Source organism: Gavia stellata, chromosome 24, assembly GCF_030936135.1.
Source record: "Gavia stellata isolate bGavSte3 chromosome 24, bGavSte3.hap2, whole genome shotgun sequence".
Lineage (NCBI taxonomy): Eukaryota > Metazoa > Chordata > Aves > Gaviiformes > Gaviidae > Gavia > Gavia stellata.
The window spans coordinates 478550-496803 of record NC_082617.1 but is presented as its reverse complement, the minus strand read 5'-3'; the positions used below and the strand labels follow the sequence as shown (position 1 = coordinate 496803).

The 18254-nt window shown below is 49.7% G+C and overlaps 1 pseudogene; it reads right to left on the bottom strand.

Annotated features, from left to right (window-relative positions):
* LOC132319107 (hydrocephalus-inducing protein homolog) overlaps positions 1-18254 on the bottom strand; it is a 67699-nt pseudogene that overhangs the window by 29968 nt on the left and 19477 nt on the right.

Below are 18254 nucleotides of genomic sequence, written 5' to 3'. Positions count from 1 at the left end.
TATTATATGAATAACAGACATAAATTCTAGTGGGGGGAAACCCTTCTTCTGAGGGGAAGCATGCCTTATATTTACGAGCAACTCTTTCGTCAACCTTCACATTTCCCTGCAAAGCCTGCGTTGCCTGGCCTTCCCGTTGACTGCTTTACATTGCACACCCACAAGGGCCTGGGCTGAGAGGTTCAGTGGCATCCAGGGGATTTAGCAGCATCATTTCCAGTCCTTTTAATGGAAGTTTAAATCCCTCAACTACTTTCAACATGTCAGCCTTCCTTTCTGTTACAGAAAGCTTCAGGTTCCCAGCAATCCTCTGACATCCTCCTTCAGGCTCAGACAGATGACAAGACACTTTAAAACAGCTGCTTCAAAAGTTAGTATCCTTTTCATTTAAAGTGTAACTAAATTTCATCTAGATTTCAGCTAGATGAAGCCAGGACACTACATACAACGGTCTCTTGACTACATTTTGTTGTCGCTGCTGCTGTTGTGTATGCAAATGGTGTGGAGACTCAGGTGTCTTTGGCTGGGACTTTTGGCAAAGAGATTTGATGGATATTTCTCAAACATGATGGGCCTGACCTCAGAAAAGCTTAAATCCAGCTTTGGACAAAACATCACTTCAGCATGTTTTCTTACGTGCTTGCTTTAGCAGGATTCAGGGAGGTCCCTGTGCGCTCCTGAGCAAAAGCCCTAATGAAGCAGCGGTTGCTGCTCATCTAATAATACAGCAGAGTAGGAGAGGCAGGGATCGTGCTGCATTTTAGACTGGGCTTGTTATCCCATCTCACATATCCATAATGAAATGCTGTGTCAGACACTTAGATTACCACCTAAGAGAATACCATCCCTCCTCTTCTCTGGGCATGAGCCATTGCTCATGCCACGGATCCCTTCTTTCCTTGTCCACGCCAGCCATCTATTACAAGTTCTTGTTTTCCCAGGAAGAATCCCTGTACACTTTATGCCCCACCAAGATGAGTCGCACAAAGGCACACATCTCGCCTAGCACTCACCAGCGGGGATCCTTCGCTCCCAAACACCGCGACACGAGCCACTGTGTCCTGCTCTCCCAGTACCTGGGCTTCCAGTGTAACTGGGACCTCCACCAAGCTGCGAGGCTGGATAATCCCGCATGGCGTGGGGCTGGAGTACCACACAGGAGCATCCTTCTTGTGTTCCTGTAAGGCACAGAATCAAAACCAACTTTAAAGCTTCCTCAAAGGTCACTCTGAACTCCTTGACATCTACCACAATGACAATTCACGCACATTTTTAAAAATCCCTAGGAGAAAGCAGAAAGGCACAAAAACAGATGCAAGACTCGTATGGGCTTAGCATCCTGAGGGGGTCCGAGAGCTGCTGCATGCACAAACACCTGCTCCTGTGCTGGCAGCCTCCTTGCAGCAGCCTTTCATGACCTTCTAAGTTCTCCTACGGGAAAGCACCCCAAAGACTAGACTATGAACTGCTTCCTAAAGTTTATATTCACACAGGTTCCTATTTAACTGCTTTCTAAAGTTTCTATTCAGGTAGGTTCCTGTTCTCAGCAAACCTTTAGGTTTGACTAGAAACCAGCAAGGTCTTCTCCAAAACTCCTTTTTTCCTAATATACCCCTTGACAACATTGGAGGAAAGGAGGTAGATGTGATGCCAAACCTGAGGAAGAACTGCGTAGCAGCCTGGGAGATTGCTGTCGTTCTCAAGCGTCAGCATCTGCCGATACGGGTACTTTAGAAAGCACCGTCCTAATGTCACGACCGGGTTGAGCACTTGCAGCCGAGGAACGACGCATCTAGGCAAAGAGATGACCAAAAGGGAATTGGAGATACTGAGAGAATGTAGAATTTATTTAGTCCCCAAATAGCATGAAATGACGCATAACACGTGTCACTGTCAAATGGACGTTTAAGACCCCCACAGCAATAAATTGCCTTTAATTTCTTTTTATACAACAACCTCTTAAAGGAGGAGCAAACCCTGAGTCTCAGCATTGTAGAGGCTGCCAAGTGCCCAGGCAGAGCACTGTGCCCTGTCCCAGAGCTGTCTGATGGGCACCTTTGCCCCAGGAGGCTTGCAAAGACACGTTGCACCCTCCTGACGCTCCCAGCAAGGCATGAGCTCCAGGGGAGCCTTCCCACCCATGACCAGGGCTCACCAAGCCTCAGGGAACACAAGACCCCAGAATCTCAGTAAAAATTACTCCCTCCTCTCCCATACCTCTCTTGCCCTGCCTGAAAACTCAGCCATTTACCCCAGCAGCAGAGGGCACAAGCCACCACCTGCCTCACGCAGTGGCTGGCCACCCCTTCCCCACTTCTGTAGCCACCTTGCTCCTTGACCCTCACGGGTCCATACACTGTCTGCTCCCATTTGCACTTCTTTTACGGAATTGCAGCCCAGGCACTGACTGGAAGACTCTGCCTCTTGCAATTCAACTGACACCCACTGCAGCACAACAGCATCGAATCTGGCTGCAGCAAGAACAGCTTTTGGCTTAAATCTGAGAACATTATGTCTCAGAAGAACCAGAGGAAAGCAGAGAAACCTGAGCTCACCTTCCACATCAAGGACTATTTTCCCTGTCCTAACATCTTGCCTCTACTTCCCCTCACCAGTCCTGACACAAGCCCCTTCCCCATTTGCACATGCCTTCGTTAACTGAACCAGACACCAGCTTTCAGCAGGCTGATGGCTGCGTCCCAAACGAATGTTGCATTTTGGTCGCAACCCAGCACAAGTCCACCACTTGCAGGAAGAAGGAGGGGCAGCCCTTGGGAAATTTCTTACACCTCAAGCACCAAAAGCCAGGCCAAACATGAACATAATTACTGTTCCCTTTAGAAAAAGGCTCAGCCCCATGCCTGTCCGTTGAGCACAGGTGCTTCTCAACGTGGGCTGCTTTCAAAGCACTGCTGTTCTCCTAGCTAGCTGGGTAGAACTAGCTCATTAAGCAACGCTTCTCATTTGGAGACGGAGCCAGAAAACCGCGTTCAAGGCAGTGTGCTGGTGGGGGGTGCACGAGGAGAGACGATGAGCTGCAAGGGAAGCGGTGATACCTGGCTGTGAGAGGCAATGCCAACACCTCCTTGCCAACACCGTCCACGTCCACCACCAGTGCCAGCTCGTATCTCTTCACGGTGTTGGAACACAGGGTGACCTGGGGGAAGAGAAGACCATTAAATACTTCATTGCTCCCAAAAGCCATCGTCCGTGTGTGGTGTCCTCCGGTTCTCCTTCCACAGTAAGGAAAGGGAGGATTTTGCCCTAATTCTTCTGCTGGTCCACGTACAGAGCACAGGCTCTGCAAGTAATAGAAGTCTTCTGACAAGATCTGCTTTGCTAAATACACCATGCAGTTATCAGGGTATATGCAAGCTAAATTAAAGCACAATTAGACTAATGCTCTACTCACCACTGCATTATAATTAAGGGACCAGTTTGTAATCTCGACTAGAATAGCATAAATCCAGAGGACATCTGTTGCCTTGAACAGAACGAGTTCAGCTTTACAGGGGGAAGCTGAGAGCAAAACGTGGCCCAGCAGATGCTGTGCAGTTCACGGCTGCCAGAGCTTTTGCAGTCCCCCTTGGGGATCGCTGCAGTGAATACAGCTCCTCCTGCTCAACAGGACAGGACAAATTAGACTGGGAAGAAAGGCAAACTGCTTTATCCAATGACATCTCTCTTTTTAACAGCCACCTTCTGTCCTCATCCTTCCTCTGCCCACTTTAAATCCAAGAGATCGCTCTAAGCAGCTCTCAAAAACACAGGAGTGGCTTCTGTACCTGACTATACGGTACAAGACCTTCCGCTCAGGATTTTGGAAGCAAAACGGTGCTCCTTCTGAAACGTCCCAGAGTAACCCAGCCAACAAAAGCCTAACACTAATGCATATATCTTACTCGCGTTATGCTGGCAGCACTAAAGCCCTCTCATGCATCAGTGAAGCTTCAGCTCCACCTGCTGAAGCACGTATGGCCGGACTCTTCCCATACCTGGATATCCACGACCCCCTGGGAGCGGATGGTCCCTCTGCACGGCGTGATGGTAAATTCGGTTGGCTTCACAAGACCTTGGGCTCCCCTTCTCCAGTATGAGTGAGTGTTGTCCGACACAGGAACAAAACTGGCAACACTGGGCTCTCCCGAGCCGTCCCCAGGAATGCGAAGGTTGAAGGTCATGGGCACCAAGGAGGTGTTAGTGAGGCGACACGACAAGGTGCGAGGAAAGCCTAGGAAATGACACAAATATGAATTTACGCCCCAGTTATCCCCCTGAGTCCTGGTGTGAATATCCTGTTAGGATAAAACTGTGCCTGGAGTTTAGCTCTTTTCAATCTGAACCACAGCTAGTTGAGGAGCTAAGCAAGGAATTCATTGTCACTTAAGCTCTCTTTTATGCTGATCACAGAGATTGTTTCCTTGGCAATGCCTACTCTTAGCGATGCCGAACACCGGAATTTTGTCTCTCTTTACCTGAGGAGCGCTCTCACATGCCCCAAAACCAGCATCAGTTATTTCTCGCTTATGAGCGTACATCCAGACAGACCATTTTTTCTGAAAATTCAGTCCGTAACATTCCCTGTTAACTCCACGAACACTCCCACAGTTTTCAATATATAAAAGCAGTGTATTGTCATCGAGGAGAAGCTCCAGTAAAAGAAAGGATGGATGCAATTGGCTACTACAGCACGATGCAAAGCACTCTAATGCAGTTTCTCTAGGCAGCATCCTCAAGGCATCTCCCGTTTGGGGGCAATCAGAAGCAGCCCACTTCACAGGAGGCAAGCCTGATGCTTGCTTAGAAATTAGCAGGAACCGTGTCTCACCTCACCTAACAAATGGGGACATCACATCCATGCTGCACACTGGCTTTGGTTACTGCCCGCAAGGGTTTACATCACTTTAGCTTGGATACTTGCTTTCCCTAATGGAAAAGCAGTGATACAACCACACCTGGTGGGGATGTGCTGCAGAGACAGGACATCAGCCCACAACCTGCTCTGGAGTGGACATCTGCCTTGGATGGACAGCTCTGTGAGAAGGAGACATGTCCCATAGCCTGCTTACCAAGCGTTACTTGAATACAGATGGGGAGGAAAACCAACTGCAGACACAGCAGGTAGTTCATCCATGCCCATCGACAGTGACCACTGCCCACCTCCAGCAACTACTCCAGCAGGGAGGCAGGAGACACACAGAAAGGACAAACACAGACTTCACAGTCCCAAAGGAGACCGAAGTCTCCAGGGGCAGACAACAGTCAGCAGCAGAGCTAAAAGAAGCAAAAATGCAGTAGCTGCCTTCAGCTCAAAAGGCCTTATTAACGAAATCAGATTAAGTAGGATGAAGCTCTTATTACATAACCATATTTCTGCCTGGTGCATTTCTGGTTTTATTTCTTCAAAAGGAAATAAAGAAATGGCAGAGTGGTGACGTAGGGAGGGGAGGAAGCAGCTCAGGAAAGGTAATGAGCTTTCTTAGAAAGCCCATGAGCAGCATCAAAACACAGAGGCATCCTGGGTGCAGAATGATAATGGCCCTTCAATCACAATTGATTTCACATTTCAACTTTAGAACATCTCAGTAAAAAGCCTTTTGTGAGACGGAGGTGGAGAACGAGAATCTGCACTTTAATGGAGATGCTCTGGACGCTCAGCCACCGGCTCCATCAGCAGACCTGGGCTTTTGGCAGGGAAGGAGAAGGAGCCCAGATCTCAGAGGACATCAGTGCCCGATGCCGAGCTATTGCTTGGGCCTATTACCTGGGAGGTGAGAATGAGGTGCCCTCACAGCACTCATCAACATCTCACACTGAAGGTCAGGTGGGGAAATGGTGTCCTCCCCTTGCAACATGCACATTCACCCAGAGCAGCTACAGGCTAGCATGGGGCTTCAACTCCCTTCTCCTGCAGTCCCATCCCCTGGGCCCTTCTGGCACAAGGTCTTTCACAGCCATTCTGCTGCCAAGCATTGGGAGGTTGGGGCTGAACAGACTATGAGGGACACCAGAAAACACTGACTTTCTGTTCCTTTGGTCCTATCTGACCTCATGATGGCACAACACTGCCTAAGCCACCAGCAGCCCTGGTTTTAACACCTCGAAGGCTGCTACGGAGGAACACAAGTGACAGGTGCTCTTCTGTTCAGGTGCTCTGTTTTGGTGATGCACAGACCTCTCAACCTATGCTCCAAGCCCAGGGCACACTCACCGAAAGAGACGTCACCGAAGCGGAGGGAAGGTACATTGAAATGAAAAGTCGGTCCGATGACACAGCCCCTGTGAGGACAAAGACAGGCAGAGGAGGCATTGGCTTGGTTAAAGAGAAATGCAAAGTGTTCGGCTTTCGTTACTGCTCGGAGGGATAAATGCTGGTCTCAGAACCACAGCGGGTTTCAAATCAACCCGTCGCCTTTCTGCTCAGCACAGCATCCATGTGGACAGGAGACAGCCCAAGCAAAGTGGTCAGCAGCTGATAGCTGCTGATGTGCCTTAGTGCACCATCTCAGGCAGGGTATGCCCCCAAGTTGCTGCTGGCCTGATGAAGGACCCTGAACAAGTGATGGCTCCGTGCCTCAGTTTCCCTATCTGTAACATGATGACACAGAGGTCTCCACGCAAAAGTGGACCCATTGTACTAGCTTTGCCAGCTGCAGGTTCTCTGCTTTGGTATTTCTTTGCTGGAACTGGTATTCCCATGGAGTATATGAACATCTTGTCCTCAGATCATCTTGATCCATGCAATCATGAGGCATGCAGGATTTGGAGGCATGAAGCCAGGGGAGCTCCCAGACACCCACTGGCCACAACAACAGCAGCAACAATTCTACACAGCGGACAGCTGAATCTTGGGGAAAAGGATCAGCTTGTCATCAGTGCACCAGCTGACACATCCAAGAGCAACACACGTCTCCAACCACCGAACACGGGTGTCCTGAACCCACCACACCTCCTTACCTGTCCTTAAATTCAGCAGCCAGGCTCCAAACTCCAAAACTCACCAAAATCCCCTGAAATCAGCACTTGGAGCTGCACAACAGCCATTAATTTATTTCATGGTTGATGCCAATCAATGCCAGCTCTGCCTCTCAGTTAAAAATCAAGGACCACAGTGAACGCTGCCTCCTAGTTTTAGTCACAGGACTGCCACTGACTCTGTTTGGCACATGACCAGACTCAAGCATCCCGCAGGAGGGACCTGCGTTCATCCGTGGTGTCCCATTTCCAGCATCCCTTTCTAAACACCAAAGAAACAAGCATTCAGGACCTTGTAAGGTTGGGTTCCTTCCCAAGAAGAATCACCTATGGTTTGGGCATCTTCTGATTGCATAGTCAAAAAGCACTCAAAAACTGACTTTCAGGAGTTTCAATCCAATACTAATTCTCGATTCTTGGAGCTGAAGCAGTTCCTGAGACTAAGTCAGGGAGCAAATCCCTGATGATGATGATGATGAAGTTCCCTCTCCAAGGACCTCACATAACCAGACCTAACCGCCCAAGCCCTAACACCTTGCTTTGGACACAGCAAAGGGAGCAGGCATGCTTTCCGTCACAGCACTTGCCACAAGACGATGGAAAACTACCTCCAAACCAACCATGACTGGGGATCACACTGGGAAAATGCCAAGGATGAGCCTTGCCAGGCAAGCGGAGAAATGACTGCCATTTCTGCTGAGTGCGCCGTATCTGTGCTCAGGGAAGTTAAACCTGAATGACTGCCCAGAAGGCTCGAGCAAGGAGCCAACCAGAGCCCTGTGCACCACAGCTCATAACAGTACAGCTCGCAAAAAGATGGGGGAAAAGGCAGTGGTTTTGGCAACTACCGCGTTTTACAGTAGCATTAAATAATGCACTTGTGAAGGGAGATCAGGGTCCTTGCAGAGCACGAAGGATAACACAAGGTGGGAGAGGAACCGCTTCAACACTCATCCCCATTCCTTCCTTCCTTTGCAGCCCAGTCTCCCACCAGCCAGCTCGCCTCCATTCAAAAGAGGAGCTGGGAGTTTTTCTCCATGGAGGACGAAATCCAGTGCTTAAAACTTCCCGACGAGGGAGGCTCAGCTTGACCTGGTGGGTGGACATCTCAAAGGCCTTTGAAAACAAACAGCTTGAGCTGCGGGGCTGGAGAATGAGAGATAAGGACTGGATAGGGATCCTTGAAACTAAGGCAAGGCAAAAATCAAGGAGGCAGATGACATCTCAGAGCAGAGTGGACTGCAATGAGAATTACTGCTGACGGACAGCTGTACCGGAGCAGGTGGGCATGCTGGGGTACCCTCAGATGGGCTGCATAGGAGCCACCACCTAGAAAGGAGGAATACAAGGATGGGGAAGAAATAAATAAAAAAGGACCAGCAATCCTCTTTCACTGAGACATAAGGTCTGCACCAAGCTCAGGGCCGTGCTGGCAGAACAGGGCAGAGCGGCCACAGAGAAGGGGAGGACATGCTGGGCACTGGCAGCCAGGGCACCAGTGGGGAAAAAAGGACCACTTCAGCCAGCCCCAAAGCTCCAGAGCACCCAGCATCAGCTTCCCTGCCTACACCACATGAGCCCACCAGCTCGTGGTTAAGACTTGCTGGGACAAGTTTGCATGCTGCTGTCGTCCTGAGAAATGAGCTTTGCCTCTCCTTTCATCAGCTTTTTTTTTCCCCCTTCTCCCCTCTTGCTCGGTCAGGATTCTCTTTTGCAATGGCACCAGCCCAGGGGATGATGCCCGAGTCCTTGTGACAGTACTTGCTGCAGAGCTTCCCGTCTCCTGCATCAGCACGTTTCTGGCTGCAGAAAGGAGGTACTGTAGCACTCACTGCACAAGAGCCGGGAGGACAGCTTGTCCCAACACATTAGCATGAGAGATGATGTTGAGGCTGCTGCTACCCATTTTGTATGGAATGTTAACAGAGGATTTTACAAACACTGCTTCTGGCTGCAGAATCACCCAGGCTGGCCCCTCTCCAAAGCCCTCTTGGCCCTGCTGGGTGTTCAGGGGGACATCCCAGACCATCTACTGCCCAAAGCTGATACCATCACACTGTCTGCCATGGCCCAAGGGGGAATGAGCTACCTGTAGCAAGGAGTCACTTCAGCTCCTGGGTACCGGGACAGAGCAGCAGGCATCTCCACACCTTTCCCGTACGGCCTCCAGTCAAACTTTTTTCCAGCACGGGTAGTCATTAAAGCCCCACGGTCCTCACACAGAGATGTCAAAGGGTCACAAAAGGAATCTGCTGCTGCCAAATTCTGGGCAAACAGTGTCCTAGAAAGTCACAGAGCCACCCTGGCTCAACCATGAAGGCAAAGCTGCTTCCCAGAGGAACCCAAGACTTTGAAAGTTAAACTGCGTATTGAGAGCAGAGGAGGCATGGTCACAGGTGGCCAGCAGCTCAAGGGAGGTGATCCTGCCCCTCTACTCGGCTCTGGTGAGACCCCACCTGGAGTACTGGGTCCAGCTCTGGAGTCCTCAGCACAGGAAAGACACGGACCTGTTGAGGCAGGTCCAGAGGAGGGACACGAAAACTATCAGAGCGATGCAACACCTCTCCTACGAAGAAAGGCTGAGAGAGTTGGGGTTGGTCAGCCTGGAGAAGAGAAGGCTCCAGGGAGACCTTCTTGTGGCCTTTCAATACTTAAAAGGGGCTTATAAGAAAGACAGGAACAGACTTTTTAGCAGGGCCTGTAGCGATAGGACAATGGGTAATAGCTTTAAACTGAAAGAGGGTAGATTTAGACTAGATAGAAGGAAGAAATATTTTACAATGAGGGTGGTGAGGCACTGGCACAGGTTGCCCAGAGAGGTGGTAGATGGAAACGTTCAAGGTCAGGCTGGACGGGGCTCTGAACAACCTGGTCTACTTGAAGATGTCCCTGCTCACTGCAGGGGGGTTGGACTAGATGACCTTTAAAGGTCCCTTCCAACCCAAACCATTCTATGATTTCCTCTCGCAGACAATTACACCTTCTTGGCTGCTGCAATTGCAAGGTTCAAACTGGAGTCAAGGTTAAAAAGCCTTGGCTTGTAGTGGGGGGGTGCTAGGATCTGAGCCAAGACAAAGACCTTAGACAACCCCTTTTTTCTCTGCTCCATCATAAAATGAGGTAGGGGGGAGCTGATTACCCAGAGAGAGCTACAGATGTGCCCACCAAGCTCCTATAACCCTCCTCACCTGATAGTCAAGGTCACAGGCTCAGGGGATCCATTCACACTGAACTTGACTTCTTCTGTGAACTGCCCCAGGATGGTGGAACTGAAGGAGATCCGGATCACCTGGAGCCCATCTGGCAAAATGGTGCCCTCCCAGGGCAGAAAGGTGAAGCAGGAGCCCAGAGCTGTAGCTGGAGGGACCAACTGGAAGAAAGCATCGATGCCTCCTTTGTTAAACAGGACCGCCTGCAGCAGCAAGAAAGCGAAATGGAAATGCATAAGGAATCCTCCTTTCTTACACAAGGCTGACTTGTTTTCCCATTAAACAAGTAACATCTGTAAAAAGACGGAAGATGCCATGTGCTGCTGCTTGGCAGAAGCCAAAGAATATGCAACAGGACAAGTTCTGCCTTTGGGTTTTTACATGCAAAGCAGTGATAACTTCATCTAAACAGAGTCACACTGGGTTTATTCTACTGATACAGAGCAGTCCACTCTGACTTGCAGTGCAGAGGACCTGCTCAGCATCAGCGAGTTGATTCAGACCTGTCCCTAAGGGCAACGAAGGGCAGTTACTAGTGGGTCATCACACAACTGCTTCTGTTCCTGATGAGCCTGGTCCTGCCAAGGGCAGAACATGGGCAGCTTCCATTGCAGCCAACAAGTTCATTGCATGTAGAAGACCCCTCAGGCCAGCACTATAACCAACTTCAGAAGCACTCCCCAACTCTGCTACAGTATAGAAGTTAGATTTCTCTTCTTTCTTCTTTAAGGTGATACTTTCTTAGTCTTTGCTCCAACAGACATGTCAGGAAAGAATGAGCGTGAGGTGCATAGCAGCTCCATCTATTCCAAAGAAGTTCTCTTTCCTAAATATACACAGCCACCATCTAAGATTTTACCATTACTGGAATAAACTGCAAATTTAGAACCAAGCCATATTTTGTTGAATGCTCGAGAGATCTACTGCCTCGAACAAGTGACACAATCCCGCAGCGTTTGTTGAAATTCAGCTCTTTTCATGTTGGGCGAGAAATGCCCACATCTGCCTGTGAGTACCAGCACGCTGTCCATCACCAACAAACCTACCCAAAGCAAAGCTGTAGTTTCTGATTGCTGCAGGGTGAAATCCTGCCATTTCCGTGGACTTAGCTATCTGCTTTCAATTTCTTTTCCCTAATTTTTGTCCTTGCAAAACCTGTCAGAAAAACTGAGACAGAAGCATAGAAACATCCTTTGTTTTTCAACTTTGCAGCTGCTGCTGAAAATATGCATGTATTCAAACTCCACAATGGTAACTTGAACACTACTCTCGCCTCTTGTGTGTTTCACACCTTCGTTACAAATTCCACTTAGGGATCCGACGCTGAGCTGAGGTTTACCTCCAGTCTAGCTGCTTAGGAAAGCACTAACAGCTTCATCTACTTCATCACATTTTCTCAAGTAATGAAAATCATAAATTGATAGAGAGAGAATCAATAAAGTATCAGCATTAAAAATGCACAGAGCACACAATATTTCCGTAAGAAAACACCTTAACCTGTCCTTCCCTGCCACAGTCAAGGTTTTGAAAGTGTCTGGCATGATGTATTGCCTCGTCTTCTACCTCTTTCACTTGCTCTATCTTTTTTTTTGCAGAAGACTTGACACCACTGGGGGGAGGCAAATATATAGAAAGTGCCTTTGCTTCATTTCCAGAAATGCTTTGCTCTTCGTAGAGCCAGAGGTGCACCAAGCCCAAAGCGTGGTGAGGGGCTCGTCAGCGAGGGGAAGCACTCCCAATTTCTTTCCTAGGGACAGCTCGGAGCCAGGAGGCTGGACGGCTTTCCTCTGACTCCCAGGAATCGGTAGGATGCACTTAACTGAAAACTCTTTGCAAGGGACTTGAGTTCAAACACAGTAAATTTGTTCCAGCTGCTTTTTAAGAGCCAGAGTACAAAGGTGCTTTGCATCTAGGGCTGAAACAAAAGCCTCTGAATACTTCTCTTTTTGACCCAGTGCTGCTTTCATGTGTCAAGGGGGGTTTTCTTGCATGAAGCCTCCCAGCTGATCTCAAATGGAGATTGCCAAAAAGCAGGGACTAGGGCTTCACGAAAATATACACCTTTCAGACCCCACCAAAAGTATCCAGATTCTGTGAAACCCCCCAAACTTGACTCGTATGTCAAATATTCCCTGCTCACAACTGCCTCAGTTGCCAGGAATCCCCCAGGTCCATGAGGCTCAGCATTGCCCCGGGAGCCATGAGGATCCAGCCCAACCCCTGCAAACCCCTCCTGCTCACCTCATAGCTGTGGGCTGATCCAATGAAAACCTTCCCGATGTCCAGCTGGTCAAAGTTGAAGCGGAGCCGGGGCCCTATGCCTTCACCTTTGATGCGCAGGGGCAGCCTGGCCTCTCGGCCTGGGGAGAGATTGCTGTTTCAGTACAGTAATTCCCTCTGTTGCCCTGGATTTTCCAGCCTGCCTCAATGCTAGTCCCTGACTCCGCGGTGGATGGGACCAGCTCTAGATGCTCCAGGGAGAAGATACGGGACCCTTCTCCTCCCTCAGGACATATGCCCTTGGGCTGGTTTCTAATTTAGTGATCAGTTTGCACCCTGAAAACGGGATGCTGAGTTTAAAACACGATCTCTGAATTTCTTCCCACACACTTAGATGAGCTTTGAAATCCATTCAGTGAAGGCACAAAGCTCACAAAACAGAACTGAAGATAAAAATCTGCCATCTATACTGATGCAATCAGAGACAACAGCACAGGAGCCGAGAAGTACGAGCCCAAGCAAGGCGAAGCTCCCTGCTAACGGCCATACGCACATCAACAGTAACCGCTCCCAGAAGACGACTTGACAACACTTCCGTAAGACAGGATGGGCATAAAGCTTGTCTAGTGGACTGCTCGGATTCCGATTCCCAGGGAGGACGTTCACCCTGCTGAGTACAGCAAGGCCTGTGCAACGCTACCCGTATGCACCATAGACGCTGAGCCACGAGGTGACAATTCTCACGCAGGGAGAGAAGCATGGGCTGGCCAGAAGTGGTCTTTTCGCAGACACCCCGCGCTCAGCGGGGCTCAGTCACCTGAGGTCTGACAGCATCTGGGGAGCGGGAGGTGATCCAGGATCTGGGAGCACATTTGTAACTCAGCTCCTGCTGCCTCAGGCCTCTGATGATGCATCCGTGTAATAAAGATTCATCTTGGAAGTATATGGTCTAGAGGGGCTTAGTGCTCGTCCACGAAAGCTGTTCTGCTGTGTCATTCTTTGGCCTTTTCAGGCACCTTGCAGCAGAGCAAATGCTGGCAAACCCATGGCATGAAAGCTTATCCCTTCACTGCCTTGGTTGGTCTGGGATCAGTGATCCAAGCTTGTAGCCAGGCATCGCGAGGGCTGGCCTTGGACAGGAGATCACCTGGAAACCGCAGGGACAGCGGGCATGTGCCAGCCCTGACCTGCTGACCACCCACCCTTCCCAGCAACTACATGAGAACCGAGGGGGCTGGAAGACTATTTGTGCCTCGCCTTCACCATGGGTAACAGAAGCAGGAGAAAGGAGCTGTACCTGAGATTTCACAGTAGACCGCTTGTTGATACACTCTGGCTTCTCGGGGTTTAAAGATCACCTTGATTTCAGCCGAAGAATTTGGCCAGACATCTCCCTCCTAAAACAGAAGCAGACAGAAAACCATTTATCTTTAAACGTTACATGTCTTGTTTTCAACCACAGCCCTGTAGCCTATATTTAGAGCATCAGTGAAGAGCAAGGAGCAAGCAACACTTGCCAACAAAATTTATAAGAGAGTCTGGAAGCAGTTGCAAAAAACTGTCCCAAGTCCCTTACCTTTACTGGCACCCGGGAGAGGCATTTTGTTAAATTAGGGCTACAACGAAGCAACCCAACTGGCAAACAAATTCCAGCAAATCAAGCAGGATTTCTTCAGAGGTACCAGCCACTCTAAGGAAAAGGGACCTGGCTACACTTCATGTCTGTACATCATTACATGGAGTACCAGCACGCAGTACTGTGGGCAGCCAGACTTCTGCACCTCACCTTAATGCACTTCAGGAGCTCAAGGCGGGGTTGAGCTAGTTCTGGAGTCATACTCCAACTGTAACGAAGCAGGAGCCCTGGGACACACTCCAAAATCAACTCTAATGCATCGCACGATGCCCTTCAGGCTCAGCTCATCAGCTCCCACTCTACAATACTCCTACTGCTCTGACACAGTCTCTTGGTCACACCATGCTGCTGTCAGCTACAGTGGTGTGAAACTGCAGTTGTGCTGACATTGCTGGCTCTCAGCCTTCAATGGGCTAAAGGAGTAACCAAGAAGAGAACACGATCCCCTTCCTTGGTTAAAAAAAAAATTAGTTTCACCTATTTTAAAAAAAGAAGAGGTTGGGCTTATTCTAGGGTTCACTCCAAGATGAGAAGGGATTTTGCACTGCTCAGACAGCAGGCATTCTTCATCTCACACCATGCAAATACTCAGAATCAGAGCTCTGGTTGATTGAAGGACATGGGGTTTTGCTTGCAGAAACAGAAAAGCAAAGATTTTTCTGTACCTATGTGCCATACAACTCAAAAAAAACCTGCCAGTCTTGTGTCCAGGCTCACAGATGCCATTGGAAGGGAGATTCAGACATGGTGTAAGTCCAGCTTATACAAAGGGATTGGTGTTTCCATGACTAAACTTGGGCTGAATTTGGCCTCCTTTCCACACAGGACCATTTCATTCTTCAGGTCAATATGTGAACTGACAATGCTCTAATACCCTTTGTTACTGCCCATACAGTATGCGTCAGGTGTGCCCTTACATATAATAATCAATACCCCTGAGCACTCTAAGAACACTTATTTATAGCCCTTGCAGTAGCTCAGCTTTAGGCAGGCTCTCGCTGCCTGTCAGGAGCCCGCAGTTCAGAAGTGGTTTTTGTAACAAGCTCTCCCAGCCTCACTAGAAACCTGACATTTTCTCTCGGCACGTCAAGGCAGCTGATGCAGGGATCTGCCAAGTGACCTCATTCAGGAAGGAGCAGGAGGAGGAGGAGGGGAGGTTCTCAGCTACAGCTTACCATCGGCTCAATGGTGAAGACATCATCGGAGAAAAGCATGGAGTCTCCTTGCACCTTTGCCCTCTGGTTCCGGAAGGTGCGGGAGAGAAGGGAAAGGCGTTCTCGGAGAGTGGGGTCCACCGCGCACTCCTTGAGGAAGCAATCCGTCCTGTCCTCTTCCTGCCTCTGCAGCCTGCGACACAGCCTGCGGCCACGGGGAGAGACAAACCAAACAGATAATTCAATAAGCAACATATTTGCAGAGACTGCCGGGTAAGTGCAGGGGCAGCAATGCACTCGGGGAGGAACAGCAGCACCAGCAGCAGCTCAGCAAGGGGCTGACCCCGAGCCATGGGGTCCCAAATGGATCAGATGATCCATCACTTGTTGCTCCCTGGCGTGGCAGGTAGTTTTACTCCACACTCACAAGTTAAGAAGGGGTTTTGGAAAGCTAGCAGCCCTCAAGAGAGCCTCCTGGCTCAAAGCCACTGCCACAACTGATGGAGAATCCACCAACCTCAACTGCCTTTTCCCACCATAGAGCTGCTCGGGGGAGGCAGATAAAGATCAAGGAGCACCCACTGCAGGGCTTCACTGGCAAGGGGAGAAGCACCTGGGGTTCAGCTGCATGTTACGAGCATCACTCTTTTTCCTTCTTTTTGGACCAGCAGGGATAAGCAAACAATGCCTGCTCCCAGTTCCCTATACTGCCTTCCACCAGGGGATCCCTGCTTCTCTGACAGCAGGACAGTGGCCTTAGAGCTATGACCATCCCTAAGACTTCCAAGTAAGGAAGAACAAAACCTCCTGCTCAGACTCTAAGACACAAACTGGCACGAGATCAAATGTAATTGGAAAAAAAGAAAAAAAAAATCCAGTTGAAGTCTACTGTGGGGAAACCTGGTTACTTCTGAGGGGAAAGAGGAACACTCAGGGTCCAGGCTGAGACAGGCAGCTGGGAAGAGATGGTCAAGGAATGGGCCAGGGAAGTACCAAGAGAAGGTCAGGAGGTTTCCCTTCAACACACTGAGCTTGCACAGAAGTCACACACTGTGTCATTAAAAAGAGAGAACAGTGGAAAACTAGTTTTGCCCTTCAAGGCATTTCTGACCTAATTACGTTGCACTTTATTTACTCAGAGGCCCTCAGAAAGTGCTCCACTTTAAGGCAGTTTCCTGATCAGCTATGGGTTCAGACTAACTCCTATATACCTACATCCATCCAAGTCTGAAAAGTCACACAAGGATTCCCTAAATCACCCAAGCTTTTACGTGTCATTTCCAATTCACCCCCCCGGGCTGCAAGTGTTTCTCTGCTGCCTGAAATGGGAATTTCAAAGCTTGAGCAAAGACACACTTTCAAGAACCTGCCCCATCTCTCACCACCGTGAAGACATGGGTGGCTGAAGCCCAAATGCACTTCCAGGTCCTGTGCTGCCCTACCTTCCCTGCAGAACCCTCCACCCTCCAAACTCTCCCCAGCCTCGAAGGAAAGGCACAAATACCTCCTTGTGCTGGAAACCAGGGCAGCGCAAGGCAATTAACACCCGACAGCAGGGTGGCCTCAACTTTCACCCTACCCTGCACATTGCTGGAAAAGGAGCCTGCCACCTTATCAAAGCTGGAGTGGAAGAAACTGCAGTGACTATCGTAATAGTTATGGTATCTGCAGCTACATTACGTCCCAGGTAACGAGTGCTGACACTTTCCTCAGCCTCATGGACCCTCTGTAGCCCAGGGATGTCTGGACCTCAGTGGTTTGTGCTCCCACAAACCACCAATTTGCTATCCAGTCATTGCAACCAACTTTTCCTCTCCAAAACATCTTCCTCAGCTGGAGTATGGGTGGAACTGGAATGGGAAGTGCTGAGCTCCAGTACCCTGAAGCTCAGTGACACGCACCCTGACGCTGGGGATGGTTTACTTGTCCTAAACCATTCAAAAGCACCAACACCCCTGAGCCCACACGTCAGTTTTACCCTTGGGCAGCGTATCTTATGGAAGCGAATCTTTCAAACGAACCTCAGCTTCCGCTGATCCTCCTCCTCCTGTGTAGCAAAAGCCTTCCACTGGAAGTGGGCTATGATTTCACTCCGATTGTGGATGACCACGGATCCGTGGTTTGACAGCGAGAGGTAAGTCTTCTCAACTGCCAAGGAGTTCCTGTCTAGCCTGATGTTGACATCTCCAGCTGCTCCATAAAGGCTCGTGTGGGTATCTTCACCTGCAACAAAGCAAAGGGCAGTCTTTGCTCACCTCACTTGCTGATGGAAGTACCAGGAAGAGAGCAAACCACAGGTAACAGAAGAAAGCGTTACAGCTTTTAGCTGTATTAGCAGTTCCACGGATCAGCACATTTATCTCATCCTGATAGCTGCCTGTGTACAGCACAAGGATGTCCTGGACACCATCTAAACCACCTTATTTCTGGGTGTGTTTGTAGAGGTTTATCCCCAAGGTGACAGCATTTACAGTGAGATTTTTCAGACGTGCCCAGGTGCCCTTTGGGTTGCCATCCCACTCAGGTCACGGGGAATTCTGCATCAAAGTCATTCAGGTGACTCTGAGGAGTCCCACCACAGTCATAGCTTGACCAGGGTCTCCTGCAGGCACACCACCAGTGGGGGGTCTCTCCTGAGGATCCCTTGTTGCTGGCAAGCAAAGATGCCTGGGGGCATGTGGGCAGAAAAGGGAGGTTCAGAGGAACAAGTGAAGGGACAGCCCACCGCAGGATGGCACGCAGAAGAGAACTTCACTGTGTTGTAGAAGCAGTGCCCTCAACTTGCTGTTTGTGAAGATATGTCAAAATGAGACTGGTAGGGCACGGCCCTCACCAGCCCGCCCATTACAGTCCTGCAAGCCCACTTCTTCAGCCTGGATCCTGTTGCTTATGCCTGAGGGTGCAAGTCTACGCTGCATATTCCCAAGCTATTCAATGACCAGAGCGAGGACATCTTTGCTTTCCACCTCAGACCAAGCTGAAGAGGAGAGAGCCTTGCCTGTGCACATCAACTGATTAATGGCTGGAGTCTTGCTGGGGTACCTGCCAGCATTTCACCCT